At 33.9% G+C, this 12,643-nt stretch overlaps 1 long non-coding RNA gene across 4 annotated transcripts; it reads left to right on the top strand.

The window, feature by feature from the left end:
• The first annotated feature begins 81 nt into the window (after nucleotides 1–81).
• On the top strand, nucleotides 82–4,218 carry LOC130738761 (uncharacterized). 4 transcript variants are annotated; one of them, XR_009019573.1, is made up of 6 exons: nucleotides 82–641; nucleotides 1,063–1,107; nucleotides 1,751–1,881; nucleotides 2,102–2,192; nucleotides 2,590–3,651; nucleotides 3,979–4,218. It is a non-coding gene; the product is annotated as an uncharacterized LOC130738761 (long non-coding RNA). The 4 variants fall into 4 exon arrangements; XR_009019574.1 differs by having other exon boundaries at nucleotides 92–641; nucleotides 3,553–3,651; XR_009019572.1 differs by lacking the exon at nucleotides 3,979–4,218 and having other exon boundaries at nucleotides 94–641; nucleotides 2,590–3,972.
• Nucleotides 4,219–12,643: the final 8,425 nt, after the last annotated feature.

The following is a 12,643-nucleotide window of genomic DNA, read 5'->3' as shown; positions in this document are numbered from 1 at the left end:
AATTAGTTTTGGCCCCTTCAGTATCCTCTGCACCTGCTGCGGATCGAACTTGTTGGCTCATACAATAGTCATGTTGCTTTCTCACAGCCCTATCTGCTTTAGCAACAACCTCAAACTGTTGGGGCTTTTAAAATTATTTCAACAATCCATTGGATCCAACTTTTGTGGTAAGGATTCCCATCTGACACCCAAGAGTGAAATAAACCATACCCTCCTACTCCATAAGCAATCTCTAAACACATGGTCAATTCCAATCCCTTATTACACCTCGGGATCTACTACTTCTTATTCTTGAGTTTGGTTTTTACTATTCCTACAAGACCTTCAATCGCCACTCGCCACGTGTACTGCTTTTTCAAGGTTTTTCTTTTCCAAGTGGAGCCTCGCAAACGACATCGTTTTTCAATCTTCAGCATTCTTTCTCCCCATCTCCAATCAACCTAGCTGGCTTAACGTGTTCATCTCCCTTTCCCCTACCCACTCTGCAGTACCATTCATCACCTTCTTTTACTTGATTCTTCTCCCACAGCTTGCGTTTTCTCCACATCAATCCATCAATTGATGGCTTTCCCCGATCTTTGGCGTCTTTCCATGGCTTTTCCGGCGCTACCCATCACTTCCCGCTGTCAACCAATGCGTGGGTAAGTCGTCGTAACAGTGCATCGGCACTCTGAACCATTACGTTTTTCCTTAATTTCATCCTCTTTCGAATTTTTAATGTTATCTTTTTGAATTGATGTCCCTTTTTTGTGGGATATGGTAGTTGGTCTGGATTGTTATCTTCAGTTCTCTGATTTTTTATGCAGCTGTCATGTCTAATCTGATTTGAATTTGGGAGTAGGTTTGTAGATGGAGAGTTGTAGTGGGAAGGTTTTACAGAAACTCTCCTCTTATGTGTGTTTCTTTAGATGCATTTGGCTATAAATATTCCCATTGCTTATCTCCATTCCCTCATTCCACCACTCTGCACCTTGCCCCGTCTGCAATTTAACCATTGAATTGTTTGTTATCAATTGTTGAGATGATTGGCCCTATTAATTCAAGTTATTTGTGATTTTGCAGATGTGTCACAGCTGTCAATTAGTGGTTATGGAGCATTTCAAAATGGTGTGTGTTTTTTGTTTCCTTCATCTTTGTTATCTATTGTAGAGCTATTATCCTAAGTTTGAATTTGAATTCAATAATGATATGTAACAGCGGTGTGTCTATCTTAGATAACAACCATTTAAATTTGCATTCCTATTAATTAGGATTTAGTCATTTAGTTGTTATAGTGTTGTGTATATGTATACATGATGTAACACTCTGATTCAATTAATTCAAAACCATTACTCTTATATCTATGACCTTTGTGTGTAGTCTTTTATAAATTTATAAATAATTAAATTTTTTATTTATGTTTTATCATCTCCAACTGTGTCCCAAGTTACTGCATCTTCAATCATCTCATGCTTTATGCTCACCCCAGGTTATTACTGGCTTCTATTTTTGCAATTTTTGTTGTTCTTTATGTTATCATTACTCAATGTCTAAAATATATCATCTACAAGTTAAAACTGTGGCTTTTGTTTACTCAAAACTGATCATACTGAGAAGCATTCCATGTGTTCACCCCAGCTTAATACTGAGATGAATTACCAAACAACACAATGCATAATTCATCTCTGGATGCTTTCATTACTAGACTCAAATAAATTCTTTGGGATAGCCTTTGTCTCATCTTTGATATATTGTGTTATGTTTTTTTTAGGAATACACTTCAGTGCTAAATAATATTCCTATGGAATGTGATGGACGAATCACAAATAATGGGAAAGAATTGAAGAGAGGCATAAAAGCAAGGAGAAAAGAAAGGGATAAAAGAGTTTTCTTCGATTGCAAGTATGTATTTATGTTTGAGAACAATTAATAAAACTCATTTTCCTCTATCCATTGTTACTTATCCATCTTTTATCATTGTCAGCGACCATCCAATAGAGAAAGGATGTTACTTGTGAGACTGAATACTTCCAAATCTCTTAAGATCTGTTAGGTTATTAACCTTCAAATATATTTAGCCCTTCACCCATTGGTTCTTAATTTTTTACCTATTTTTTTTTAGGATTATCAAGGAATCAAATGCTTAGAGATTGTCAATAGATGAGGCAGAATCAATCATGCAGCACTTGATGACCTTGGTTCAATTTACAGCTGTGAGTATCACTAAAGACTGAATAGTTACTTTGAAGCTGAAAATATTGGAAAATTAAGGAAGAAAATGAATTCCTGGTAGGAAGTATATGTAATATAGAAACAATGAACTCAAGTGGTTAATTAAGTTTATAAAATGACTATTCATTAACTTAAACCACTCTTTCAATATTGTTAAGTATCTTAATTGAATTGATTTTCACTACAATGGCACGCTAGGAATGGAAAATTTTATGCATATAACAAATGAATATCCTCTTTGTAAGTTCTACCAAATTTGTAGTCTTTGATTTTTGATTTCTCATCCAATAGATGTTTTGCGGTGTATCTATCATAAAGTACCATGTAGTACTTGTGCAGAACATTACTGAAAATTAAAATAATCACTCATCCATGCAGTAGCATGTTCTATATGCAAGACGTGTTACGGAGTTTTAAATTTCAAAGTGAGCCCAAGCATGCAAATATAGCCAATGATGTGAGGGTGGATGGTATGCTTCCTTATAGTGCAATATTATCATTGTTTGTGTATGTATGTGCACATGTGTAAGTGACTGAGTGAGTGATAGAGAGAAAGGTACTTTGATAGTTTTTGTTAGCATTTGAATGTGCTTTTGCTACACATTTGTATTTACCAAATTTATTAATGGTCTGATTTAGGAGCTTCCAAGGACCATACCACACTAGGAAATATATTGAAAATCTTTCACACAAAAGAATGTCTTTTTAGCTCGATACAAAATTGGCTTTCTATTTACTTTAGCAACTTTGATAATATGTTCATATGGTTGCTACTTTCCATCATATGATCCACAGGTGTAATTGCCTATGTGAATTTGTAGATTTGCTACTCTCTGCATAATTCTCAAGTAGTACTGTTCACTTCACTCATAACTTTGCTTTTATGGGGTGCATTCTTTTCTCTTTTTATTTATGTTAATCTATATTTTCAAAGGATGGGGTTAGCTGGGTGGTTTGTCAGTAACAAACTATATCCTCAGTTAAGTTTTTTCACTTTTTGAAAAAAGAATTGCACTATGGGATGATTAAAAGAAAGAGCCAATCCACTCTTCAATAAGTACATCAAACATTATATTAATCCCTACAACAGACTGTTTATAGTAATAGCTTATATAGTTGACAGTGGCATCATGTTGTTTAAATTGTTTGCTTAAAGCTTATGGGATGAAGCATTATTATGAATCCTTTGGTAACAGCTCTTTTTCTTATTTTTATGTGATTAGTGTGCACTGTTTTTGCAAAACCTATGTACAAAGTTTCAGTATATGTTTGCCCAAGGAAACTGAGGGATGGGGTGAAGGATTGGTGTCTCTTTAATAATGTTCTCTTGGTCAAATGTAGATGAAGATTGCTACTTGAAAGGGATAGCCTTTGATGCTAAGTATACCCTGGTGGTGAGGGGAGCTTAGAAGTTCCTGTAAACGCATCAGTGTGGTGAAGGTATTCAATAGCAAAGACCATGGTGTCATTACCACTAGCTGCTCACCATAAATTTCATTTTCATAACACCTTTCAATACTAATTTGCAAGTCTTTGCATGACTGTTTTATTCAAGTTAGAAGATTACTATTGCTTGGTGTCCACTTCCAATTTGGTGTAAATTGATGTGAATCTTTGGTTTTTGGTTATCTTTCCCAATTTGTTTGGTAATAAATTTTCCATATAAACAACACAAGGCTTAACTAGAGAATCTTGGGTGACTTTGTCATAATAAAAATGCCAGTGATGTGAATCTCAGGAATTTTATGTCAAATCCCTATACTGCAGGTGAAAAGAGAATACAAGGTGGAGAGAACGAAGCTGCAGAAGCCACTTCATTGAAGATGAGATAAAAAGTGCTGCTTCTGAATAAAATTTCTAATGGAATCATCCATTCATTGGCTTAGATTTGTATTTGCCTAAAAAAAGTTGCTTGAAGCATGAAGTGCGAGAGAGGATCGATCCTTATTAATTCTTTTGCTCCATTTATCTCTAACTATTTACTTTTATTATATTTTTTCCCTTCATTTTCCGTCATTAACCAGTTCATTTTTCTCTTTCTGCTGAAATAAGTTTTCTCAGTTGCTCAAATCAATTCTTTAAAAAAAAAACTCGCTCAAATCAATAAACATGGTATTAGGGAATTTCTTCTTCCTTTTTTACCCGCTGATGTGTACTATGGTTAAATTAATGTATTAAAGGCAGTTTCAAAAAAAAAATGTATTAAAGGCATATACAATAGTGTGTATGAAGGGTAATTTATGACTACATTGTCTTAACAAATTTTTTTTACTTAGAAAAGATACACGGTCTTAACTTATTTAGTAGTGAGGGAAATTTTCAATAAGAATGTCATCATATATCATTTTTGTACACTTAAAAGAAATAAATGAGAAACTTTAAAATAATCCATAATTATATCTTTTCATGGCAAAGATAGAATAAGAAAGTCTATTATTTATCCACGTTAATGCAGAGGATTAGGCACAGAAAAGCTTTGTTTGTCCGTGCCAAAGAAAAAAGTTTTTGTTTGATAATGGTAAGTTTGGCCTGCTTGTGTTATTTTGATAAACTGAGTAAGTGCCTCATTGTACGAAGCTATGAATATTTGCCTTTGACTTGCTAGGTGTGGATACTGGATAGTATGAGAAAAGTAAAAAGACAAACATTTACCTTTGACTTGCTAGGTGTATGTGGATATTATGAGAAAACCAAAAAGACAAACAAGATGGAATTTGAGGATTGTGTTGAAGGAGTAATGGCAAAGTGACTGCGTTTGAATTTGTTTTTTAGTTATACATATTCAAATGATTATTACTTTGAAACCGTTTGGTCTTAAAGGTACCAGCGATATATTCATTGGTTTTATTACAAAGTTAATTCTAACAGATTTTTCTATGCTAACGTATGGTTTCCTTGTTATTTCAACGTAAATTATATTATGACTCTTAAAATGTTTTTATTACCTTTAAATTGGAAAATGTTCCGTTGGGGAGGTGACTTCAGTTTTTCCATATGGCCGTATGCTTTATATAAGTATAGTCATCTTGTTTTGGCAGTGTATAGAACTTGGTTTTTCCAACTAAAATTCTGAGCATTGTTGTAGAGTCTCCAGTACGTTCTGGTTCTGAGTGCACAGTACCTGACGTGCAGTTGTGTTAACCTTGGGGAGCAAACCCGGCACTGGATTGCACCGGAGGTCTGCCGGAATTTTTGCTTTCAAGGCAGTGGTTCTTCCACGGCGCAGCTTTCTCCCTTTGTTTTTCCTAACAATTTGAAAGCAAAAATTTTTTTATATCAGAAAGCTGCATCAATGGCTTTGCTGAAAAACAAGAACGCGCTGCCTGACCTCTCTCGCCTTGAGCCTTTGGATGGCCCTAATTACAAACGGTGGTCACAGAAGCTGCTCATTTTCTTTGAACAACTTGAAATCGATTACGTGTTGTTTGAAGATCCTCCTCAAATTCCTGCTGGTGACAATGTCGATCCCGAAGCTGTGACAAATGCTACCAAGAAGCTGGAGCTCTATGGAAAATATAATAAATTGGTACGTGGTCATTTACTTGCTCATATGCATAACAACTTGTTTGATTTGTTTTTTCCGGACAAATCTGCTAAGGCAATTTGGGAAAAATTGGAGAAAAAATATGGAGCGGATGATGTTGGAAACAGAAAATATGTGACTGGAAAATGGTTGCAATTTCAAATGGTGGATGACAAACCAATCACAGAGCAAGTTCATGAATATGAAAACCTGGTCGCTGATGTGGTGAATGAAGGGATGAAGATGTGCGAAATTCTTCAAGCCAATGTGTTGATCGAAAAATTTCCACCATCATGGAGTGATTTCAGAAATCATCTCAAACACAAGAAGAAGGACTTCACCCTCCAAGAGCTAATCAGTTATATGAGAACTGAAGAAGCAAATCGTCTTAAGGATAAGTATCATTCTGCACCTTTAAATTCTTCTAATGCTAACTTAATTGAATCTGTTGGTGGTTCAGTTAAAAACCGGTTTAACAAAGGAAAAAAACCTATGCAAAATAAGTGGCAAGACAAGAAGCATGGTAACATGCAACTTGACAAAGTCCATAAAAAGATTCTGATGTGCTATGTTTGTGGCAAGACTGGACATAAAGCTTATCAGTGCCCTCTTCGCAAAGATGCCAAAGCCAAATATGATGGACATTCCTCAAAACCACAAGCAAACCTAGCTGAAGATGAAGAGATCATTGCAGCAATGGTGGTAGAAGCCAATTTGGTGAACAACATGACTGAATGGATCCTAGACACAGGAGCAACTAGACACATTTGTGCAACCAAGGAACTTTTCCAAGAATTTGAAGCTGCAACTGATGGTGACATAGTCTACATGGGTAACTCTGCAACTGCTGGAGTGTGTGGTAAAGGAAAAATTCTACTTAAATTAACATTTGGGAAAACTTTATCTTTGTCCAATGTGCTGTTTGTTCCTTCCATGCGTAGAAATTTAATTTCGGGGGCTTTACTTATCAAAGCAGGTTTAAAAATTGTGCTTGAGTCTGATAGGATTATCATCACAAAAAATGGGGACTTTGTGGGAAAAGGTTATTTGAATGGTGGTCTGTTTGTTTTGAACACTATTGAGATGAATAATAACGCTTCTACTTCTGTTTATATTGTGGAGTCTATTGATGTTTGGCATGGTAGATTAGGACATCTTAATCTTGCTTCTATAAAAGGCTTAGAACGTTGGACCTTTTGCCTCCTATTTCTGAAGAAAATATATCTAAGTGTCAAATGTGTGTTGAAGCAAAACATTCAAAGAAACCTTTTAAAACGGTGACTAATCGTCAAACTGAACTCTTAGAATTAGTACATTCAGATTTGGGAGACTTTAAGAGTACAGTTAGTAGAGGTGGAAAAAAGTATTATGTCACATTTGTAGATGATTACTCACGATTTACTTATGTGTTCCTTCTAAAGTCAAAAGATGAAACTGAAACCTTTTTCCTTAAATACAAGGCTGAAGTGGAAAATCAATTGGATCGCCGTATAAAAAGGTTAAGATCAGATAGAGGTGGTGAGTATAGTACAACTAGTCTAAAGGATTTTGGTGAAAAAAATGGCATTGTACATGAATTCACTGCACCTTATTCACCTCAACAAAATGACATAGCTGAAAGGAAAAATAGAACTTTGAAAAATATGATGAATGCTATGTTACTTAGTTCTGGTATGCCTGATAATATGTGGGGGGAAGCTATTCTAAGTGCTTGTTATATTCTTAACAGAGTTCCCCATAAGTATTTGGATAAAACTCCTTATGAGTCGTGGAAAGGTTATTCCCCAAACTTGAAATTCTTTAAAGTGTGGGGGTGTTTGGCTAAGGTAGGAATCCCAGAATTCAAAAGAAATAATATTGGTGCAAAAACTGTTGATGCTGTTTTTATTGGTTATGCTCTTGATAGTGCAGCATATAGATTCCTGAGTTTGAAAGACAACACTATTTTTGAATCTAGAGATGCTGAATGTTTTGAGGATGTTTTTCCATATAAGAATAGGCATTCTAATCATGTGCATAATTCTGTTTCTATGCCTGTACCTGTGATCAAACCTGTTGATGTTTCTAGTTCTGATATAGCTGCTTCTAGTTTTGATATGCATGAACCTAGGAGAAGTAAAAGGCAACAAACTGAAACTAGTTTTGGACCAGATTTTATAACTGCGTTCCTAACTGAAATTAAAGATGTTGATGTATTGTCTGAAGAATTGATATTGTCATATATTTTAGAAGAAGATCCAAAAACATATGATGATGCAATAAAATCTATTGATTCTTCTTTTTGGAAGGAGGCCATTAAAAGTGAAATAGATTCTATAATGAGTAATCATACTTGGGAGCTTGTTGATCTTCCTGCATGTTGCAAACCAATAGGTAAGTGGATTTTCAAAAAGAAGGTTAGACCTGATGGATCTATTGAGAGATTCAAAGCAAGACTGGTAATTAAAGGTTTTACTCAAAAACATGGTGTTGATTTCTTTGACACTTATTCACCAGTTACTAAAATCTCCACTGTTAGAGCTTTGATTGCTTTAGCTGCGATAAATAACTTATTCATACATCAAATGGATGTAAAAACAGCTTTTTTGAATGGAGATTTGAATGAAGAAATATATATGAAGCAACCAAAAGGTTGTGTTATTTCTGGTCAAGAACACAAAGTTTGCAAGTTAAAAAAATCCTTGTATGGCTTAAAACAAGCACCTAAACAATGGTATGAGAAGTTTAATAGTGCTTTGATAGAATATGGATTTGTTGTGAATTCTTCTGATACTTGCGTATACACAAAGCTGTTTGAACATAATTGTGTTATTATATGTTTATATGTGGATGATATGTTGATTTTTGGAACAAGTTTGGAAGTAATAAATAAAACTAAAATGTTTTTATGTTCCAAATTTGAAACCAAAGATTTAGGGGAAGCTGATGTGATTCTGGGGATAAAAATAAAGAAAACAGAAAATGGTTTTTCTTTGAATCAATCACATTATATTGAGAAATTATTAAAAAAGTTCAACAGCTTTGATGTAATGCCTGCTAAAACTCCATATGATGCTAGTGTGTGCTTGAAAAAAAATTATAATGTGAGTGTGTCTCAATCTAAATATGCAAAAATTATTGGTAGTGTCATGTTTTTGATGAATTATACCAGACCCGATATTGCATATGCAGTGAGCAAATTGAGCCGCTATACTCATAATCCAAGTAGTGAACATTGGAATGCATTGCATCGCCTTTTAAAGTATTTAAGAGGTACTATGCATTGGAGTTTAAATTTCACTAAATTTCCTTCAGTGTTAGAAGGATATTGTGATGCCAATTGGGTTTCAGATAATGATGAGGTAAGCTCCACAAGTGGATATGTGTTCACTTTAGGTGGAGGGGCTATTTCATGGAAATCTGCAAAACAAACATGTATAGCACGATCTACAATGAAATCTGAATTTATTGCTCTTGAGTTAGCAGGTCAAGAAGCAGAATGGCTGAGAAGCCTGTTAGCAGACATACCACTGTGGGGGAGACCTATACCTACAGTACCTCTTCACTGTGATTCACAAGCAGCAATTGGAGTTGCTAACAACAGTGCTTACAATGGAAAGAAAAGACACTTACGTGTTAGACACAGTATTGTAAGACAGTTGATTAAGAATGGTGTGATTTCACTTGAGTATGTAAGAAGTGAAAGAAATCTTGCTGATCCTCTCACTAAAGGATTAACAAAGAAGATGATTTTAGATACGTCGAGGGGGATGGGGCTTAAGCCTTGAGAAAGAAGAAAGTATGGTGGACACCCAATTTGTTGGTCAAACCAAGCCATATGATTACTCTTGTGTATGCATTACATTCTCATCCCTATGACACGAGGTAATGCTATTGTTGAAAGAGATACATAGCCATTTGTGGTGGTGCTATTGAGACGCACTTGATGTATCTACGATAAAGTGCTTTTGAGACGCACTTAATCTACTTTCAAATAAAAATTATTAAAATGAAGTTTATTCACAAGTGACATGTGTGAAAGTGCTTTGAGAGACGCACTTAAATGCTCATGAGACGCATTTATTCACAGTAGACATGTATGAAAGTGCTTTGTGAGACGCACTTAAATGCTTATGAGACGCATTTAAAATTTATGTGAATAAATATGTGAGTGAGATGGTAAAAGCCGTCATCTATGAAAGACTTGGGCAATCTTTCTAAAACGCTCACATGTATCCCAAGATTCAGAAAATGGCTTTATGTTATATTGCGGAGTCTCTACATTTTAAAGTTATGGTGTGTGTAGTGGGGGTTCCAACCAAGTCAAACTAGTTCAAGATTCGTTCACTCTTTTGACAAAAGTTGTTGCCTCACTTCACTACGTGTTAATTCAATCATCTGGACATTAACACTTAAGCACAAAAATTAACTTTCTTTGCTCAGAATTTTATTTTAATCACTTGATTGCCATTAGTGGGGGATTGAAGGAGTAATGGCAAAGTGATTGTGTTTGAATTTGTTTTTTAGTTATACATATTCAAATGATTATTACTTTGAAACCGTTTGGTCTTAAAGGTACCAGCGATATATTCATTGGTTTTATTACAAAGTTAATTCTAACGGATTTTTCTATGCTAACGTATGGTTTCCTTGTTATTTCAACGTAAATTATATTATGACTCTTAAAATGTTTTTATTACCTTTAAATTGGAAAATGTTCCGTTGGGGAGGTGACTTCAGTTTTTCCATATGGCCGTATGCTTTATATAAGTATAGTCATCTTGTTTTGGCAGTGTGTAGAACTTGGTTTTTCCAACTAAAATTCTGAGCATTGTTGTAGAGTCTCCAATACGTTCTGGTTCTGAGTGCACAGTACCTGACGTGCAGCTGTGTTAACCTTGGGGAGCAAACCCGGCACTGGATTGCACCGGAGGTCTGCCGGAATTTTTGCTTTCAAGGCAGTGGTTCTTCCACGGCGCAGCTTTCTCCCTTTGTTTTTCCTAACATGTGTCACTTTTGTGTACTGCTTAATTGGATGTTATGATTCACGAGATTAAGTTTGGTTGTTGTCTTCTCTGTATGTTAGATATGTTAATTTATCTATTAAATATGGAGTGGTAAAGAAACATATGGTATTCATTATTTTCCTTAATGAGAAGAGGCAGTGTAGTTCATTGCCTCAAGTATGTGAATTCTAATGACAGTCACATAATATGAGGGCGGGAGTACTCTAATTTATAAGTTTAATAATTCCAATATACTTCATAGATGATAGGATAAGTGTTTCTGTGGTATTAAAATTGATGATGAGCCCTTCATGTCATATCAATGCACTGTTAAATCAACACACAAAATGTACTGTAAAATTATTTTAGCATCTTAAGACGAGACGAATAAGCAAGTACAATTGCAGTTCACATTCAAAGATAGTAGAGTAAACAACAACTAAGTAAAAATATGTGACTGAAAAAGATCCATTTACTGTTTGACAAATTAGTTTTTAGATTTTAACAATATAAAAATGAAAAATTTTATTTGATAGAAATTCTTATGAAAAATTAGTTGTAAAAGACAGTTATTTAATAAATATAAATAATTTTTTTTAATTTTTTAATTTTAATTTTTTTCAGTCTCCCCTAAAGTATCTCATCTAATCTGTTTTTAAGATTATTTTTTACTTTTAAAATTCAAAATAACATATGATAATAATCTAATCCTTCTTTTATACTGTATTTTTTTACTTCTTATCTACTTTATTTGTTTTAAAATTTACTCTTATAATTTTTTTAATTAAAATTTACATCTAAGTGATGAAATGTTATCTTGCTAAACTTCCTTTCAATAATTATCTTTCGAAAACGTTTCTCCTGTTTCACAATTTTCACTTACCAATGCTTCTAAGAATTAATTAAATCTATTTTATTATCATTTTTGAATTTTATAAATATAAACTAAGTTTTATAAAATACTATTATTATTAATGTCCGGTAGCTTTTTCGTTTTTTCAAGTGGTATTGTTATGTGGTGGATTGAACTTGGAGGCTACTACATAGTTTTTTTTTGTGAACACTGGCGAACATAGGATGCAATGAAGACACTGACGAGCAGGATGTTACCAAGAATATTATCTTCAAGGAAAATTTCCAAAGGATTTACAACAATTATGTGTATGATTTATCTAATTTCTTGCTCTAATGTGGGGTACTATTTCAATTGAACAACATTTGAGCAACATCTATTACATTTATTTGTACCTTTTAGTATAAATTATTTTCACATATTTTACAGTAAAGATTGCGTCAAAGAACACGTCGACAGGGGAATATTGGAGAAGTAGGAAGACATTGGCGGGCGATCATAATGGGTATCGAGGCGATTCATAATGGGTATCTAGAATATCTATGTCCTAGGACATAAAATATGAATAATTAAGATAAAAACATATCTAATATAAGAATTTTTAGGCTGTATACCTAATTTTTTTTCCTGTGATTGTAGTTCAATCGATCAGAGCACCGCCCTGTCAGGGCGGAAGGGTCAAACACAGTTAACATTAGAAACTTAACTAATTAATATATATAAGAAAGATAAAACATTTAAACATAAACATAAGATAATAATGACATATAAGTGTTTGACTAATTAAAATTGTATGTCTTAATAAATACATCATTGTATTATTCCATATATATCAAATACTCAATAATTGTAATTAACAATGGAGTTCGTAAAAAATTACCCGTACATCGCACATGTAAACGGGTTATATCCTAGTGATAGACGAAACCAACAACCTCATTCCATAGTACAACATTTTAGGAACCCGCAATATCTGACTTAAGTAAAGTATTAATTAATTAGAGAAATTAAAATTAAAGAAATTAACCACGTATTCAAAACCCAGCAACAAAACCCCATAGCCACAGTGTT

The sequence above is a fragment of the Lotus japonicus genome, chromosome 2 (genome assembly GCF_012489685.1).
Source record: "Lotus japonicus ecotype B-129 chromosome 2, LjGifu_v1.2".
NCBI classification, from domain to species: domain Eukaryota; kingdom Viridiplantae; phylum Streptophyta; class Magnoliopsida; order Fabales; family Fabaceae; genus Lotus; species Lotus japonicus.
This window is presented reverse-complemented; position numbering and strand designations above follow the sequence as displayed.